Raw genomic sequence first — 20,365 nt, 5'->3', positions numbered from 1 at the left:
ATGGTGGAAATGAAATCCATGTTGAATGTAAATGGAGTTATCAAAGACAGAGCTGCTCATGGGGATGCTGACAATGCTGCCATTCACCATGCGAGAGAATCTAGACAACAGTCAAATAGTACACAGTGAAGGCAAACAACATAAATAAGGAAAGTAGTTGGACCAAAATGACAAAGATGTCCCAGAGGAAGTGACGCTGGCAAAAAAAAAAAAAAGAAGAAGAAGAAGAAGAAGAGGAGGAGGGAGAAAAGGAAGAAGGCGGAGGAGGAGAAAAAAAAGCATTTCACATTAAAGGAACTCTCAGAGACATTTCTTGACATGCAAAGCACAAAGGAGAAAATGTTGGAAGCTGATCCAAAGTTAGAGAGGAGTATGCAATTCATCGGGGCATAGAGAAGATGCTCGCTCCATCTCATAAGCTGTACAACAGGAAGAAGGCAAGCACTACTCAACCCACTCCTGACAAGATTTTACAAAGAAATAAAATACTTTAATCGCAGTATTTCTTTTTTTTTTTTTTAAAGATTTTATTTATTTGTTTGACAGAGAGAGACACAGCGAGAGAGGGAACACAAGCAGGGGGAGTGGGAGAGGGAGAAGCAGGCTTCCCACTGAGCAGGGAGCCCGATGCGGGGCTCAATCCCAGGACCCTGGGATCATGACCTGAGCCGAAGGCAGACGCTTAACGGCTGAGCCACCCAGGTGCCCCTAATCGCAGTATTTCTGACATTCTAAATTAGAGTTTAGTTTAAAAATTAGTACTAAATACTAGTTGTATTATTTTTTTCATTTCCCTATACCTTTATAACCAAACAGCAAGAGAGATTTTAATGACATGGCAAATATTTTTTAAAGGTCAAAGAAAAATAGTAACTTCTCCCATTGATTATTAGGATTGTTTTATACAATTTCAGCTTGAATAGTCATATTTATGGCCTTGCCCTACCATGCAAAGCAAAGACTGCCTATATATACACCTTTTAAATGTTATACAGTTTATTTCCAGGGCTTCTATGTTCTTCCTTTCACATTTCTATCAGCTCCACAGTGTACACAATTCATCCATGCATTCATTCAGCAATATTTATTGAGTACTGTCTTTGCCCTAAATAGGCTTTGTTTCAGGCTCCGAAGATAAAGCAAAAAACTTGACACCGAGATCCTTGTTCTTATTAAGTGTACATGCTAGGAGGGGCAACAAACATTAACCAGTTATTAGGTTAGTGAATAATTAATTGGTTAAATGAATAAATTAGTACATAAACCAACAAAAATATCTGCAAACTGTTCCATGTTTATAGAACATTCAAATAAGATAATTGAATATATATTAATATAGGATACAGGATGTTTAATTTCTGTAATTAGAAAAAAAATGACTGAAATTTCTTAACATCTCTGGGAGAAAAAAACCTAAAGTTCCAGAACTTTTGTGTAAGAACACTTGCAACGCCTTTCCAGTCAAGAAGTGGAAAGTGTCATTACTTTAGAGAATCATGGAAGTCATGAAGGAAATGATGGGAGGGTAAGAAATAACGGGCAGAATTTGGAATGTGGCTATGATTTCCAGGAGCAGAGTGTTCACACTACTTCAAATGTGGTTATTTATCCGAGTGGTTCTGAAACTGACAGTCACAGATTTGATGGACTTTTCATCAACATTCAACATCAACGCTCCCTGAGGTAGAACTAGCTTTTAGAAGGGAAAAGTCTACATTTAGAGAATCAATTTTTTGTCCATTTCTAAAAATGTGATATGAGTTAGTCCCCACCTCTAACAGAGATGAATAAACCTTTCCCCTCCTTAGAAAAGAGACTCTCCTGCAGAGCACAGTATACATCTCTGCTCAGCTCTGATCCATGGAGCATTACCCTGAGATCCAGCAGCCTCCAGTTAGGAAAACACAACTCTGCTTAGCAGAGAGGCAGCTGTGGCTTCCACATAATAGAATGGAAGAGGGTTGCGACATTACCCCCGGTTCTGACTCTCTGGGTCTCATGTGTAAGTTGTCTTATGCATATTAAATACAGCTTCTGAGTAACCAGTGTAACAACCCCTTGGGAATAAAGTTCCAAAATCCTGTGTCATAAACTAGCTCGATACTCTAGTAAGTTTCTTTCCTTAGTTGCTCCACTAAGCTTCCCCAGAATTAGAAGTAAGAGGCCACAGCAATTGTACTGTAAATATAGACCTGTGGGAGGGGCAGCCTCTGTAGCCAGCAAATACCCTTCCCAATTTCTAATGTCATTCTTAACACAAAGATATGCAGAGAGTCTCCCTAATGAAGGATGTCAGGAATTCATTTTTTTCCCCCGTAAATTTTGATCAAAAGGGAAATGAGCTAAATAGAAGACACAGCACTGCATTGAAATTAAGCATATAGACCTCTGGAACCCAACTGCCTAGGTGTGAATCCAAACTCTGCTACTTATATGCTGTGTGACCTGAGACAGGTTAATTAACCTCTCTGTGTCTCAAGTTCCTCACATGAAAAATAGGGTGATGATGATCAATTATCATAGCTAAAATACAAGGTTTAAATTAGTTTAAAAACTGCCAGCCCTTACTAGCAAAACCTGCCTAGCTTCTAAATAAGAAAGTGCTCACAGATATTGGCCCTGAGAGCCCTTGTATGTTGAAAATACATAAGGTAGGAAAGAAAAAAGCCAAAAGTTCTGCATGTGTTACTTCAGTGAATTCAGTAGCTTTGGTAATGAGAATATAAAGGTGTACCTTTCTGGGAAACAGCCAATAACAGAACAGGGGAAAATAATGAAACCTCTTTAGTCTCACTTTAATACCTGGGGGGAGAAAACAGCAGAAAATCAACTTACATTACAGATGAATAGATTATGATTCTAAGTAATAAATAACCTAGTTTCATCATAAGAGAGAACCTGGAGAAAAATGAGAGAGGGTGACAGGGAAGCAGGAAATGAGGGAGAGAGAAAAACTGTCAAATTAATCCAATCACCTTTGTCAGAACAGAAGGCCTGTAGATCAAAGCCAAGTTAATGCCTCTAATCTGCCTTGATTTTTTTCTTTAATTCTGCCCTCTGGTTAGAATGTGTTTTGGGGGTTTTGGGGGGGCGCGGTTTGGGGGTTTTTCCCCCCCGGAGTAGCTGTAGAATTTCCTGGAGGGCCCTACCTAAGTGTGGTTATCTATGACCAGCATCCACCTGCAGGGTGACAATGTCATAGTCTGCAATAGACCCAGTGCTCCCAAATCCCCAGTGCTGACAAGAAGGAAGGCAAACATGTGGCAGGAATGCTGCCATTCCCACTCCCACCACCAGCACCCATGGCATACATCACATCCATTCCTGCTGAGACTAAACTTGACCTCAGAGCAGTCACTATCCACCAATCAAAGATGGTGTGTGAGAGGACACCTCTCCAATGACACCTACCTGGCTAGAGAGTCAACTCTCAGTGAGCCTGTCATGTCACTTTGGCCCCAATCTCTGCATCCAACCTGTCTCCCACAACAACCCAGAAATGTTGGTGACAGAAGAACATACCTGCTCGATTTTGCACCAAGCTCAGCCAGGAACCCCAGTGTCACAAGCAAGCTCAGAGGTGTTCACTGCTGCTGTCACAGTTCATCTGCTAAACTCTGTCCCAGAACGTGGGCATAGGCAAGAACAGAAACCTACCCTGGCCCCCATCCAGGAATGAATTCAGGTATTTCCCAAGAATGACCAGAACAGAATTTTGTAATTAGAATTTTGTAAATAGAATTTTGTGATTATGGGTAGGAGGACATGACTCTCTCTTCCCTAGAAGAACTGACCTTTAGAGGACAGAATTAACTTAGTTCTCAGTAGAGAATCAAGGAACCTCCACAAGGCACTCATTTTCTAGCCAAAAGTCTGCATGATGCCTTAAAACTTATTAAACAACCAGAATTAACAAAGAAAGTGGACATGGTTTGGATAGTGGGAGGCAGTTCTGTTTATAAGGAAGCCACGAACAAGCCAAGCCATCTCAAACTCTTTGAAAGTAACACATTTTTTACAGAAATTGATTTGGGGAAATACAAGCTTCTTCCAGAATACCCAAGTGTTCTTTCTGGTGTCCAGGAGGAAAAAGGCATTAAGTAGAAATTTGAAGTATATAAAAAGAATGATTCATGTGAAGATGTTTTCTGATTTATTTCAAGTTGTTCCCCTTGCCCTCCAATTATATATTTTAATGTTAGAAAAAAAGACTTTTGTTGACTTTAGATCAAAGCATAACTATTTCTAAGCAATGTGTTTATTAATTAATCTTAATCTTAACTAGACTATAATTAAGATTCATCTTAACTAGATTATACCAGATATCATTTGTGAAACATTTCTTGCTATCACTATCTGAATGCCAATCAAGGACAATCACCTGCCTGTCTACCTGTCACCTACATATCTACCAAAACACCAAAGTGGGAGAATCCTCTCGTATCATGAGTTGAAACCAGGGCTTATAGAGAGATAGGAGCTAGATAGATTTGTCCAAAGATCAGAAATAAATTATACACAGGAGAGCTAGAACTCAGATATTAAAAGAAAATTTGATCAAAATGGGGACTATGAATTACTCTATGCATATCACACTTCTGAAAAAAAAAAAAAGTTCTGTTCACTCAGATAGGAAATCAGTAAGTTGAGAACTCTAGTACATTCCATGTGGATAGTAAAGAAGCAGGCAGGAGACTATCCTTTTGAAGGTTAAAAGAGAAGGTCTGAGACCTCCAAAAACTCAGTTTCTGATCTTTGGTGAGATCCCATGGGACGGTAAATGATAGAAAAATAGGCTGCTCTTTACAAAAGAGTAATCTAATAACAAGCATATGGCTAAAATTAAAAATTCAAAGAGGTAATGAATTGAAAATGGATAATGCCAGAAACCAAAATTAGTAAGTTAGAAAGTAAACTTCACAAACTTAAAAATTAAAATTAAAACATGTTTTACCCATCATGTTAGCAAAGATTTGAATTGTTAGGTATCCAAAGAAATAGCATTTTCTGCCTTGTTAGTTGATACAACCTTTTTAAAGTGTAAGTTAGCAATATCAATTAAAAATCAAAATATTCTGGGTTTGGACCCAGATCTTCCACTTCTAGAAATTAATCTGGAACAAAGAGATGGACCCAAGAGTATCTGTGGCACCATTATTTTTAAACTTGGAAGCAGCCAAATGTCAATCAATAAAGAAACAATTAATGGAAGGGAGGAAGAAGGGAGGGAGGGAGGAAGGGAGGGAGGAAGGAAGGAAGGAAGGAAGGAAGGAAGGAAGGAAGGAAGGAAGGAAGGAAGGAAGGAAGGAAGGAAGGAATTAGAGAACAGACTTGCTCATTTTCAGATCTTTTTTCATCTTTCCTATCTGATATAGTCTTTTCTCTCCTTTCTAACTCTGACTCAATTTCCAAGGCCCAGCTGAAAATTCTATCTTTTCCAATAACCTGTAATAACCATTCACAGAAATGTTGGTGATGTGACCTCTCTCCAACTAATCACCAAGCTCCTGGAGGACAGGGTCTGTCTATGTATTTCCTTAAAGACCAACAGTACTATGCACTTAATCGTCCCTTGAAATATTAAATGAATGAATTAGATGCGGATGAATAAACCTTGGACATCTTCAAGTACACAAAAACATAACCACAGGCAAAAGGAAGCTTACATTAAGAGCTCTGAAATGGAAAATATCTAAGTTTGCAAACTGTCCTTATTCCATCCTTCCCCTTAATCCATCTTTGGGGGTGCCTGGGTGGCTCAGTCGTTAAGCGTCTGCCTTCAGCTCAGGTCATGATCTCAGGGTCCTGGGATCGAGCCCCACATGGGGCTCCCTGCTCGGCGGGAACCCTGCTTCTCCCTCTCCCACTCCCTCTGCTTGTGTTCCCTCTCTCGCTGTGTCTCTCTCTGTCAAATAAATAAAATCTTTAAAAAAAAATCCATCTTTGGATTAGCTGCACAGTGACCAAAATACAGTCACCATTTCCTATTGAGTAAGCCACAAATAAAAGAATGTACACTTCAAGTAAGCTATTTTCCTCTGTTAGATGCAATCTCTTCCTACCCTGAGGGACCACAACATTTAATCTGCACTTCTATTAAGACATTTAATATCCTAATAAAATAAAATTTAAAAATAAATAAATAAAATCTTAAAAAAAATAGAAAAAAAAAAGAGACATTTAATATCCACTACTTTGTGGGTTTCCTTTCCATTGCTGTACTTTGTCTTTACATCTTTACTAAGCCAACCACCTGGTTCTTCACTTACCTAAACTATTCTTGGTGCCTACCTTGTGCACAGTGAAGTTACACAAAAAAAGAATGGATAAAAGAATGAGTAAGAAAATGAATGGAAAAATACATAATATATATTCTGCCCCAGTTTCTCACAAAAAATCTTTCTTTGCTTCTTTCGTCTGCTTCCCAGAGGCTTAGCAATGCTTGAAGTATAGTTCTACGTTCTCATTTTGATTACTTAATTAATATTTATTAGTTTTTAGTGTGTGAATCACTATGTTACTTGTTGAAAGTACACAAAATATTTTTAAGATAAGGTCCTTGTCCTCAAGGGACAATGGGAAAAATTCTATCAATAAAAACGGAATATGCAATTACTAATGTTTTTGAGTGGTTACACTGTACCAGGCACTGTGTTCAGTGCCCTTCACTTACTATATTATTTGTTTTACACAAAAATATGAAATATCTACTGTTATCAATCTCTTGTATTACTCATATTACAGACAGGGAAACTGAGTATTTAAGAGACTAAGGGACTTCCCCAAGATCACACAACTAGTAAGTGATATAACCTCAAACCTACTTGTGTTATTTCCAAGCCCATTTTTTAGCCACCACTCTCCAAAAGATGATCTCATTAAAAAAAAAAAAAAAAAAAAAAAAAAAAGAGCCATATGAACGATGCAGACAGTAAATGTACTGGATTTCAGGAGAGGCAGAAATCATAATGGCATATGAAATAGTCCTAAAGTAAATTAACTGAACATTTGGTTCATTATCCACCAAAAGGCAATTTGTGAATGTGCCTTTTGTTTTTGGTCTGGAAAACATCCCACTGTGGCCACCCTACAGGCTACCAAAAAAAAAATTTTTTAATAGAAATAATGATCATAATGAACAATTCATACTGAGCATGACAAGTTTACATGCAAATTCCCTTCTGTGGGTTAAACGAATATTTACAGATTTTGTGTTTTCTCCTTGGCAAAATTCACCATCTGGTAAAGTCTTGGCTCTCAAACCAAAGTATAAAAAGAAATAACTAGGGCACCTGGGTGGCTAAGTCAGTTAAGTGTCCAACTCTTGATTTCAGCTCAGGTCATGATCTCAGAGCTGGGGGATCGAGTCGCCCATTGGGCTCTGTTCTCAGCAGGGAGTCTGTTTGACAGTCTCTCTCTCCCTCTTCCTCTGCCCCTCCCCACCTCTCTCAAATAAATAAATTTTTAAAAATAAATAAATAAATAAATATTTCTTTAACTTATCAATGTGCTATCACCAACTGGTTTACATTTTAAGTATTCATTTCTCTCCATGCTGAGTTAAATGTCTGTAAATCAACACTACAGTTGCTAAAACTTCCACAATTTATCTAATTATTAGACCACTGTAGTACTCTAAAAAATACTTAAATGTATATATAAAATCATCAAACTTCAATTTCACATTCATAACTGTAAGAAATGAGAAATCGCCAAATAAAGTTACATATATATAAATCTTTAAAACATACACATGCATTGTAGTGGCTGTTACTCTTGCCTACTCAACACCCCTGTTCTCTTTTCTGGTAACAGCATCCCACTTTCCTTTGCAGAACCATTTTTATACTTAGAAGTTCAATGAGAATGAATCATTCCCTATGACCCAGGTCTGGAGAATGAGAATATCACAAATCTTGGCCACAACAATTAATTTTTGAGAGGACACTTTACCTAATCCAGGCCAATCAGAGTAAATAAGTGTCAGTCTTTTGTTGGAACTTCCAGAAAATAAATTTTCACTTTATGCTAAGGTGCTAAGAAGGTAATAAAAGCTTTGAGTGCAGATGGCATCTTGCAACTAAAAGGGAAGAGTGTGTGAGAGTAAAGTAAACATGGAAGAACTCAGAACCAAGGCAGAGACAGGTTCCTGATGCCATTATTTGAGCACCTAGATCCAGCCATGCCTGAAGTCAGATACTTCTCAATCATATATGACAATTCCCTTTTACCTTAATCTAAGACAATTTTTTTTGTCACTTGCAACCAAAAGAGTCCTGATATATACATGTCTGTGATTCTATTTTAATGGGCCAGAGTAGAAGTAACTCGTAGTAGTCATCCACAAATTATCCTCTTCAAATTAAATGCATCAAAGAACCTGTTTTTATAGAATCCAGGTTTTCTTGGAGTGATCTATACAACGCATCTAGACTTTACCCATGCCTCAACCTACTTCTACCTCAATAAATCCAGAAAATGACTATTGACTTACATGCTGGCAAGCTCTAAACAGGTAAATTAGATGGTTACTTTTTCTGTTCAATTAGCTAAGAAATTGAAACAGCCAAATAGCATTCATTAAGATGGATAATTTTTTAAATACTTAGGTATCCATGTATTAATAAGCCCCCACACATGAAAAGCTGTCAATTATCACAATTTTCCTTAATATGCCATGACATTATTATTCAGCTATAGAAAGTCAACAGTGCCAGGAGCCTGGATTTCAGAATACTACCAAACTATCTTACTTAGAAGCAGAGTAAGTTCAATTTCAGCTAGCAAAAGGTGAGAAGAACCAGAGTTTGCTGAGACATTTTTGGAAAATATCTGTGTCCTTAGCCTTTCTTCTTCAAAATAATCAGAAAAATAATTTACCTAGAGTTTACATTACAAAAATGTTATCAGGATCCGAGTAGTATCTATAAGATATTCAAAATTCTTTAGAACAAAAAGGTGGTAGCCCTTACATTCCCCAACTTATTCTGTCTTGCTCCTTTATAATTTCTGCCAACATAGTGGGTTGAAAAAATTAAAACAAGCTCCCTGTCAGTGTTAATATGTGTTTTTTAAATGGTGTGAAGCCATTTCCAAAGAAGTAGTCTCAGTGATGGTCTTAGCAGTCAAATAAATTTATTTTATCTATGAAATTCCAGACTTTGGTCTGCCAAGTCTTTTATTAATTATTCCAATTATATTAATTATATTATCAATATTATTTCAATATTTCAAGAATCTCTACCAGAAAGACATAAAATCCCAATTGTCATTTTGGGTTCTAGCATCCTCAATAGTGACCTAAAACCAGGTCACTGTTATGGACTGAACTGTGTACCCCAAAATTTATATACCAAAATCCTAACCCCCATTGTGATAGCATCTGGAGATGGGGCTTTGGGAGGTAATTAGGTTTAGATGAGGTCATGAGGTGGGGCCCTCATGATGGGATTAGTGCCCTTATAAGAAGAAACACCAGAGACCTTGCTTCCTCTTTCTCTCCACCATGTGAAGACACAATGAGAGGGCTTCCACCTGCAAGCCAGGGCACTCATCAGGGAACCAAATCACCTGGCACCTTGATCTTGGACTTCTCAGCCTCCAGAATTGTGAGAAATAAATTCCTATTGTTTAAGCCACCCAGGATATGGTATTTTGTTACGGCAGCCCTCGCGGATTAATACAATAACTAAACTACCTGATGGTGAAACTCAACTTCTTGACTTTTTTTCTGGACTTGACTTTACTATCATTTTCCCTATTTCATTTAACCCAGGTGTGCATGGTATTCATGAGTCTTTGCGGGGAAGATGGGCTCAGAGAAACAGTAATAACCAATTTCCCTGACTCTTCTCCAGTTACATATCACAAGACTTGCATGCCCACTAATAAATCCAACTGCTAAGTGTTTGTTGGGTCTCCAAGGGATATTTCACACATATTCATCCTTGCGGCTCCAGCCCCACTGTTGATGACCTCTGTCTGCAAAAGCACCTGGGAAGGTACTACATTATAGACAGTCACCAGGGCACAGTGTGGGAATGTCAATACCCTGCCAAGGAATTCAGCTCCCAAAGCTCCCAAAGTTCCCAAGGACTCAATCCCTGAGATGCCAAATCAACACAGTGGTAAAAAAAAAAAAAAGGGGGGGGGCAGGTGATCAAGAAATCTGGATGAAATACCATGACAGACAGACAATGTGGATTTGGTAAGTCAGTACAGAGTTCAAAGTGTTATTCAATCCCTGCTTAAGTCCTAAATTATGTCTTTTGACTCCCACCAGATATAAGGAAATTTCCAGAAGAAAAGTAAGGACTCAAGCAAGGAAGAGGAATTCCTAGGACTATGTCCATCTACTCACATTTAACTACCAGGGTATTAAACTTACAAGTTACCTAATGCCTTACGTATCTGAATAAGAATTAACTTCTGGTTCTTGCCTTTAGCTTTTTTCTAATCTTTTGTTCAGATCAAATCACTTTCCCCAAAGAGCTGGCTATACCCAGACTTTCCTTCAGTCAACCAATACATTCTTGCCTATTTAATCCAGTTATAATTGGGCTTCTAGCACTCTCAACCCAAAGGCTTACTGATTTACATAGTACATACAGAAAAAACACCAGAAGGACATGCCAAATGTTAACAATTATTATCCCTAAATGATGGAATTATAGAAATTGACAAATTTTCTAAAATTAACATTAATGTCATTATTATAAGAAAAATAAACCAATTAAGGTATCTTTAATTGCTAACTTGAGGATAGGCATGTCAAATTAGTGCCAAACACTTCCTTACAATAGTTGAAACTGCAGAATCTCGATTATCTTTCTGACCAATGTCCAAAACAAACAAAGCCCTCCAGCACTGCCTTTATGGCCATGGTTCTGAAAGCTAGCAGACTGAGCAGCCACACATATCTAAAGATAATCCCATGGGTACAGAAGAATGGGGACAGTGGGGAGGGGCTTCATGTAGGTAGCATGGAAAGTTAAGATGCTTTCTGTAAATAGGAACTTAACCATTAATTAAGATGGCAAAGAATAGGACTACCCAGCAACCTCTTCCTAAAAGACCTCAAAATTCCTAATGCATGTCACAACTCTCATCTCCATTTTCCTTTCATTTCTTTACTCCCTACTTCACTTCTCTTTGCTCTGCCAGAGCTGTCCATGAAAAGGTTTATATGATGAATCACTCTGCTTAAGAGTGAACACATCAGCAGTTTCTCCAGGTTCAACTCAGAACAATTATCAGCACAATTTATACCCTGAGGTTTCTAAAGTCAGACCTAATTTTCATCAACATTAGGAAATCTTCAGGATTCCCAAAATAAACTCTACAGGCTTGCTCAAGTGCAACTACTTTCTATACAAAGTAGCTAAATTTATTGTTCCAAAATTAGTGTCATAACCACCATACTAATGCTGCCATTAGATGCCTCCACGAGCAAAGAAGACATCCTTCCTCCTGCACACTCTCTTTCAAAATGCGTCAGAATATAAAGACACCAAGCCTTAAAGAATCTTTAGAAAGTCTGACTTCATCCCCCCACTGCCAAAATTCTATCCATCTTTCCTGGATAGCAATAATGAGAAAATGTGACGCAAAATATAATCCCATTTCGGGACACCTGGGTGGCAAAGTCGGTTAAGCATCTGCCTTTGGCTCAGGTCATGATCCCAGGGTCCTGGGATCGAGCCCCTCATCAGGCTCCCTGCTCAGCGGGAAGCGTTTCTCCCTCTCCCTCTGCCTGCCACTCCCCCTGCTTGTGTTCCTGCTCTATCTCTCTGTCAAATAAATAAATAAATAAATAAAATCTTTATTTTTATATATATATATAACCCCATTTCAAAAGGGGAGGGGGGAATGCAGAAATCAAGGAAACATTATATAGGTGCTGGTTCTTTCTAAAGAAAAAATGGTCTCATTTCCCATAGATACATCAGTGCTCAAAAGATTTTGATAAAACTCTGAACATAATACAGAAATGTCCATAAGATCCTACAATAAGCTTTTCTACCTTATTTAAGTCTGCTCAGAGTAGAGGATCCAAAATTAGTGGCAGTGAGCCCCAACCTCTCTTAATTACATTCTCAGTGAAGAAAAAATTATTTAACAGGTCCTCCAACACTATCCATTTGGCATTTCTAGTTTCAGTGTTTTCAGACAACATAATTCTTCATTTACCTTGTCTTATCTTCCCAAAAGACTATAGCGGGGAAGCCAACAAGCAACACATGTCCACCGGCCAGCAACGACCTCAAAATCACAACAGAATCTCAAAGACCACTTGTAAAACCTGAGTTCAACTCCTTCAAAAATGCAATATGAATGACAAGAGCCTAATTAATATAAACAACTAAGTTTTCATGCTGTTTCATTAAGCACTTTCCCAAAATATCAATAGGGATTTGCTAAATCATCTTCAATAAATAATAAAATGGAATCAGCTTAGTTTTTAGAACTCTTTTAGAATAGAGGAGCACCATTTGTCATATCAATAAACTTCCTTTTAAGTTATCCACATAGCTACACTACACAAAGCTATACTACACAAAGCTATCTGATGACAAACAGATGAGAGTGTGTATATGGGCTGGCTAGAGACTCTTATCTCCTATGAAGGTGTGCTATGAACAATCTCTGTACTTCACAGAGTAATATCAATAAAAGTAAAGGAATAGCCCTTTTCAACACAGTACATTTTCGCTATAATTTTCCCATCCAACATTTCTTAATCCCTTCCATAAAGAACCTATACATAACACTTTGAGTCATCTGGAGATAACCTCAGTTATTGGGGGAAGTAAATGAGTGCCACTTCAAAAGAGATTCATTATTAACAGCTTCCTGTTCATAAAGGACAGGCAGAGAATTTAGTCACTTCTAAAGCTTGTGGTGATGTGTAAGGCATGCCTATTCCTTAATTGGATGCAGAATTTCCAATTAATTAAATATCAATCATAAAACTAAGAGTTCCTTTGCCTTCCTAGACCACTCCTTCTTTCAATCAATCACAAATTAATTTAAGCTGGTTTAGAAATAACATTTGTCGATTTATCACACTTTTTAAGAACAACATAAGCTCAAATCTGTCTTTCCTAGAATTATGCTCATTAAATGCTTTAGTATCCTTCTAAAGCAGAGATTAGGCATTCACCTAAAAACTGCCCAAATCCCTCTGCTGCCTTACTTATGTGGGAAAAAGCCACTAGCAAACTGGGATCACTGGAATTCAGATACAGAGGGATATAAAGAATGAGACAGGGAACTCCTACTAAGGCAAGAGAAGGTGCTCTGGGCCTGAAAAGCAAGAAAAGTCAAAGTACACATGCCAAAGCCAGCAAATACAAACAGCAAACTTAAAGGGATCAGAAGGAAGAATCAAGGTCAAGTTACCAAGTCAGTAGGTCCTAAAGGTGAAGGCAAATATTAAATATAAATACTAAAGTTGTCTAATGATGTGAAAATGAACTAAAGAGGTAGGGTTGTTTGGGGGCATGATGGGGAAGTGTTCTCAATAAATTTTAGGAAGGACTCACATAAGATACTAAAGACCCTCTAAACCTTTGCTATTATGTTGGCATACTCCCTCAATTTGATCAGTGAAATGTCTTCAGCAGCTGGTTCTCACAACTTCAGGAGAAACGGATCTTTATAGCTTTTGGAGCAGTCATTGTTCAGATGGGGTTCTGTACATGCTCTCCTGTCCAGTGATAGCACAGGGAATTTACTTCTTAAGACAACATGACCCTAAATAAACAATAATCATGGTTGGAGTCATGGATTCAGAATTATAAGACCCAGATCCTGTGCTCAGCTCCAGTTCCATCTGAGCAAATCCCCCTTTACCCTCTGACTCAGCTTCCTCATCTGGTTGATGTATAATAACAACCAGAAGAATGAAGAGATTACAAGGCACATCCATGGATGGTGGAACTGAATTCTGCTCTTCTGGCTTAGAAAAATCTATTCAGAAATATGAGACGGTGCTATTATATTAAATGACCTACTAATGTACTATTCATTCTGTCACTTTTGATCTCATCTTTCCTTTGAGAAAGAGTACCAGCAAATTTTCAAAAGCAAAGACTGAAAAAGCTGCATTTGGCATTTTGGGGAGGGGAAAAAAAAACAATCCTTAGCAATATTCTCACTCTTTATTTCCCCTATTATTTAGTCAAAGATGTGTAGTAAGCACTCACTAGGAGTATTTAGATACCAGCTACATAAAGGAGTTGCAAAGATGAATGAGGATATTTACTCTTCCTTTTTCAATGAACTTACCATCAACCGTGGCAACAGAAATAAACCTCAGCGACAGTGACCCAAAGTTGGTAAAGGCACATAACCAACTCCAGAGACCTAAGTCAGCACTAAGTACTTAAGATGATTAAGACTTCACTGAAAGAAGCAAAAAGCATGTGAATAAGGATGGGGATTTCCAAAGACAGAGAGGGAAAGGCATGCACGATGGTTCACAGATAAAAAGAATATGTGGTGAAAAGAACTAATAAGCTATGTCCAAGGGTGACTGACTGCAGTGAATGTGAGAATTTTATGTACAGTCCTACTGACAACCATCTACTTTGTCTCTTCAAGTCGTGTCTGTCTTCAAAACAAATACACAATCAGCAACCCAAGAGAAACCCAATAAATATTTAACAACACTGGTTATCTCTGAGCTGCATGCAAAATACGCACACGTTAAGACTGCTGGACCCTAAGATATGCTCACCCAGTCTCTACTCTTGCCCAAGACAGGTTTTAGGAAGTGTGATTCTCTATTACAGTCGAACAAAACTCGTGTTAAAATAAAACGTGTAAATCAGTCCTTAACCAGGTTTCTAAAAAAAGTCTTAGTTTTTCAAAACAAGAGCCCAAATATTTTTACAGATTCCATTGTTGGTTTACATAAAAATAAATTATAGTTATTAAATAAACTCTGAACTTCTGCCTTGTATACTCAAAAAAAAAAAAAAAACAAAACTTGGCCAATGCCCAGTTCTTATAATGTTATATTAATCTAATCCTACTTTAAAACACATCCAAAAATGCCACCAAGTAGTTACTTGTGATCTCAGCTAAATCAATCCCCTAAAAAGGATTCTGAAAGTCAATTCCTAATTATTTTTTTCCTGGCCACTAATATAAAATAGGCCTGAACATTAAAAATTTCATTATTTGGACATTAAATCAATTGATACTAAATTTTCCCCTCAGAGTGTTTCATCCAAGTCATATAGATGGTTATGCATAAGGATTCATTTCAGAAGCATCAACTACAATTAAAATATTTCTGAAATGTTTGTTTGGTATGTCCCACCATGAATGACAATTGGTTAATTTGCCTCTGAAATTGGAATGTTCTGAGTGGAGTCAAAAAAAATGCATCCTTCACATGCTGAAATCAAGCTCACTTCAGAAGTGAGTTTCTTTCCTACCTTGAATCTAGTCCTATTTCAAATGATCAAAGACTTTGAGAACAATCAGTTGACTTACAATCTTATTTGGGATATAATCACATATAAGCAAACAGGGCTATACAACTACGGCAGTCTTTTCCTCCAAAATTTCTACTTCTATCCTCCAATATCACAAGGTTCCATTCTTCTTCTGTCAACTGACTACTTGCAAGCTCCTTCAAAAGATAGTTACTGAGATGGGGTTTACTGAGGGGTCTTCAGCTTGCTTTCTATTTTTTGTGGCCAAGTGGTTTAAACTGTATTATTCACATTAGTTTGGGGCACTTGATTGGAAATATGACTTAATAAGGACATCCATCAGTAAATAGCACCTACCAGGAACATATATTATCTCTTTTAAGAAAGACTTCTGTGGGGCGCCTGGGTGGCTCAGTAAGTTAACCGTCTGCCTTTGGCTCAGGTCATGATCTCAGGGTCCTGGGATCGAGCCCCACACAGGGCTCCCTGCTCAGTGGGAAGCCTGCTTCTCCCTCTCCCACTCCCCCTGCTTGTGTTCCCTCTCTCGCTGTCAATCTGTCAAATAAATAAAAGAAAAAAGAAAAAAAGAAATACTTCTATACACTCCCATAACCTAAGTATTATTATGTCTATATTCAAATGAAACATGTTCCAAATATGTTACATATATTACCCAGGTCACAGATCTAGCAATGGGGAAGGGGGGGTGCCTAAACTTAGAAAGCAGTTGTGGATTTGGTTAACCCTCAAGTCCATACTCAGCGTGCTTCCCTCTCCGTTTCTATTTCTACTCTGTTTCAGAACACAGGGCTCCCTTCAAGAACCCATGCTCCTGGGGCGCCTGGGTGGCTCAGTCGTTAAGCATCTGCCTTCAGCTCAGGTCATGGTCCCAGGGTCCTGGGACCGAGCCCCGTATCGGGATCCCTGCTTGGCGGGAAGCCTGCTTCTCCCTCCCCCACTCCCCCTGCTTGTGTTCCCTCTCTCACTGTGTCTCTCTCTGTCAAATAAATAAATAAAATCTTAAAAAAAAAAAAAAAAAGAACCCATGCTCTGTATCTCAAAAACATATCTGGCGGTTGACTTGAACTCTTTGAAAGTGAGAGATGTTAAAATCTTGATAACAATGTTTCTTTTTTTCTGTAAAGTTACCAAGCACTATATATTATCAAATGCCTTCCAATGAGTGTTAAAATTTTCCTACACTAAGCCTGGGATTGAGCTATTATTCCTTTACTTTTCAACAAGCCATCCATTCTATTCCTTTTAATTTATTTTCCTCTGATTATAAATGGCTTTAAGAGCTGTCTAAATCCATTCCAGAGCTCAAACAACTTAGCCTATAAACTTGTCAGTTTTAACTTTGGAGGTTACAGATCTTTTTAAGAGTCGGAGGACATGCATACAGAGACAAGCAGAGTTTTGTGTAAAATGGATGCGACTGTTTTGGAAAATTATTTTCTTCAAGCTCATCAAACAACTTTCAAAACATATTTTTTAAAAAACATTCATTCCAGGAATAAAACTACCCTAGGGTTTGTATGGGCCTAAGCTTCCATGATGGGTGTATACTGAAAAATAAGAATAAAATCAATCAACAGTGCATACACACCCTCATAAAATCTTAGAAGATTAGGGGCACCTGGGTGGCTCGGTCATTAAGCGTCTGTCTGCCTTGGGCTCAGGTCATGATCCCAGGGTCCTGGGATCCAGCCCCGCATCAGGCTCCCTGCTCGGCAGGAAACCTGCTTCTCCCTCTCCCACTCCCCCTGATTGTGTTCCCTCTCTCGCTGCGTCTCTCTCTGTCAAATAAATAAAACCTTTAAAAAAAAAAAGAAGTTTAAAAAAAAGTATTCCGTAAAAATTAGCTAAGGAACATTACAATTTTCAAGACTGTCAAGGGTCAATAAATGCTTAGACTAATTCAGTACATTAGCTGAAAAAATACCTTTCCACTTTACAGCCCTATCTAGAGAGCTTTAACAACATGTGACCTATGTTTTAAAAAGGCCTGTACCACCATGGTGACCAGCTGACCACTCTGCTTTATGGGCCCATTTCCCTAATCTCTGCCATGGTAAAATATGTCAAACAGATGTTTACAGGCACATCTCTTAGCAACATATTTAGTTCCTACTGAAAACATCTGCAGATCTACATTACAAATGCTTGCAAACAGAGTTGTTTGCTAAGGCCCAGAAAGGTTCAGAGGGAGGATTTTCTTCTCTACTTCAAGTGCAGCGACTCTTTCAAAAGTAAGGCTGTTAGAGAATAAATTGAAGCCCAGTAGATGACATTCTGTCAAAACAATCTGCAAACATTTATTTTGCTGCCACAGTTCAGTTGAAACCAGTTCCTACTGAGATACTGACCCTGCTATAATGTTGATTCATGCTTTTGTGGCTTCAAAAATTAATAACCGTAACTTTTGTTTTTAAATGGTTTGGAATTGCCAGCAGTATGCTACCTCCAACTGGCTCTAAATAAAGCAGTTCATGATTTAACTTGTCCTCAAAAACAGGAAAGCGTCTCTTTCTCTGAAGCTTTGGTTCCAAACTGGTTTCTCATGCAACAAAGTAAAGCTAAAGACTACCACAGCCCTTCACGCTCAAGAAGTGGGTGAGAGAGAACTTCAGAGTCCTCAGGGATGAAGTCAAAAAACTAAGACTTGCAAGGGCTTTGTCATCAAATGTGTTCTTTAAATTCAAAAGGCCTATGCTACGGTCATTAAATCTTCCACAATACAAACCTCTAATGCGCATGTTCTTCAAAACTTTCACCAGAAGGGAGAACGGAGGCATCCACCCAGCCTCAAAATATCTCTGTAAATCTCCATGCTGTCTTTAAACTTTAAAGACTCTCATGGATTTCACATTCAAAATTAATAACTCTGTTTGTTTTATTGTAAAAATATTTCTTTGCAAATATCCAAGTAAAAGTGATGTTTCAGGTAAATATTATATGTTTATCGTGCACTTCATACCACCGCACCCTGGGAGCACCTGAAGCCCAGCCTGAGAAGGAAGTCTTCTCTGCCTCTGTTAAAGGTCAAAATCAACGCCTGCAACTTGGCTTTGCAATGGCTCGACACATGACAATGACCTGACAAACATGGTCATAACCAAACTAACTCTTATAAAGTAATAGAATGACATTCAATATCTCTTATCTATTTTTGTTCTCCCAGGTAACCCAACTCAAGCCAAAGTCCTTAAACAGTTCAACTTCTCAACCTGGTTGAGGTGTGAACTATTAACAGAGTGATTTGGGGCAGGTCAGCTCTGCCTAAATCCAGGGTATTTACATGAGTCTTAAGTTTGATGCTATTGAAGATAGAATACAGAGAAAAACAAAGAATTCCATGGGAAAGGGAGGAACCTAAAAAGTCAGCCAAATTTCCAGTCTCTCAAGATTCAGATAGTCATTGTTTGGCTTGATAATTTTATAAATTCCAAGAAAATCAAACACACTATTATTTAATATGTTTGGCTTATCCAATCTCCCTTCAATAGCATGGAGAACTAAGGGTTGACCATGAATATGCCAAGTACCTGTGGTGTGTGATCCTACCAGGCTATTGACTCATTCACAAACTTGTAGTAAGTATCTATGATGTGCCAGGAACTGTGTACACGCTATAGTGCTGTGGGTGGGCTCATATCCCAAAAGGGAAAAACCGACATGTAAACAGATCATTATAGTAACTGTGTGAAGTGCTTTTGATTTATTCATTCATCTAATAAACACTTACTAATAAGCACCTACTGTGAACTGAGCCCCTACTAGGCACTATGCTAGAGGCTATACAGAATGTTTTTTTTTTTTCCTTAAAGCACTTTGGAAGTCTATAGTTTGACATGGCTGGAGCACAGAGCATGAGAATGTGGTAAGAGAAGAAGAGAGAAGAGACTATAAAAATAGATATGAGCTAAATCATGAATGGCCCTATAATACTTTGATAAGGCATTTAGACTTTATCCTATAGCACCAATAGGGAAGTGTTGAGAGCTCAAGCAGGAAGTGGCAAAACCAGGTGTGTATTTTAGAAAGCTGTTTAGGGCATTGCCATAGTTTGTGGGGAGAAGGAGGGAGGGTATTCAGCAGTTCTTACTGCAATGAAGACATCTGTAAAGTCATGATTGGTAGCTGTAAACATCTGTTTGAGTGGACTGCTCTTTGCATCTCAGCATCTTGGTGTTCTTGGCTGCACACACCTTGAGAACGTAGCTTCCTGCAGTTCATCTCCAACTGTCTGTGGTAAGGCTCCCTTCCCCCAAAAGTGCACTCAGCCCTCAGCATTTCTTTCGCAACTCCGTTCATAAATGCACCACCTTCACTTCTTAGACAACATCTGACAAAAATACCTCATTTTCATCTATACTCTTCACATACCTACAAAAACAGTGTGGCAAATCTAGCTAGATAGCATTTCCTGTTGTAGTCCAGTATCCAGTGGTATTGCTTCTGATGTGGATGGGTTAGGAAGGTAATCTAAAACTCAGACTTCCATTTTCTTAGCTACTTTCATTCTACATTCAGCACTGTTAACCCCTGATAATCAGTTATACAGCAGGATCTTTAGTGGTTTTTCCAACTGTTGAAAGCAACATTGAAAGCAGGCCTTTAGCCAGACAACACCTGAGTTGTATTTTCCAGTCTCGAACATCAGATTCACCTGAGGTAATTCAAAATACAGATTACCAGGTTCCTGAGTCTCAGAAGATGTGAGGGAAGAGGGGTGAGTCAGGAATCTGTCTTTTTAAGAGAAGCCCTAGGTGAGGTTTAGTAAACCATGGATCGAAGCTACCCTAATGAGTTCCTTATAATTAAAGCAGCATTAAGCACATATTTTTCTCTTAAATACTTTAATGAAACTTAGGCAATCACTTTAAGTAATTGCCACCCATTTAATGTTTACTGAA

At 38.2% G+C, this 20,365-nt stretch overlaps 1 protein-coding gene and 1 pseudogene across 6 annotated transcripts in view; one reads left to right on the top strand and one right to left on the bottom strand.

Moving 5' to 3' along the window:
* SLC4A4 (solute carrier family 4 member 4) overlaps window positions 1-20,365 on the bottom strand; it is a 346,035-nt gene that overhangs the window by 212,227 nt on the left and 113,443 nt on the right. The window lies entirely within an intron of this gene.
* LOC144381231 (dihydrofolate reductase pseudogene) lies at window positions 3,752-4,152 on the top strand (annotated as a pseudogene).

The sequence above is a fragment of the Halichoerus grypus genome, chromosome 3, assembly GCF_964656455.1.
Source record: "Halichoerus grypus chromosome 3, mHalGry1.hap1.1, whole genome shotgun sequence".
NCBI lineage: Eukaryota > Metazoa > Chordata > Mammalia > Carnivora > Phocidae > Halichoerus > Halichoerus grypus.
The sequence above is the reverse complement of the archived record's forward strand: the minus strand, read 5'-3'. Positions and strand labels throughout refer to the sequence as shown.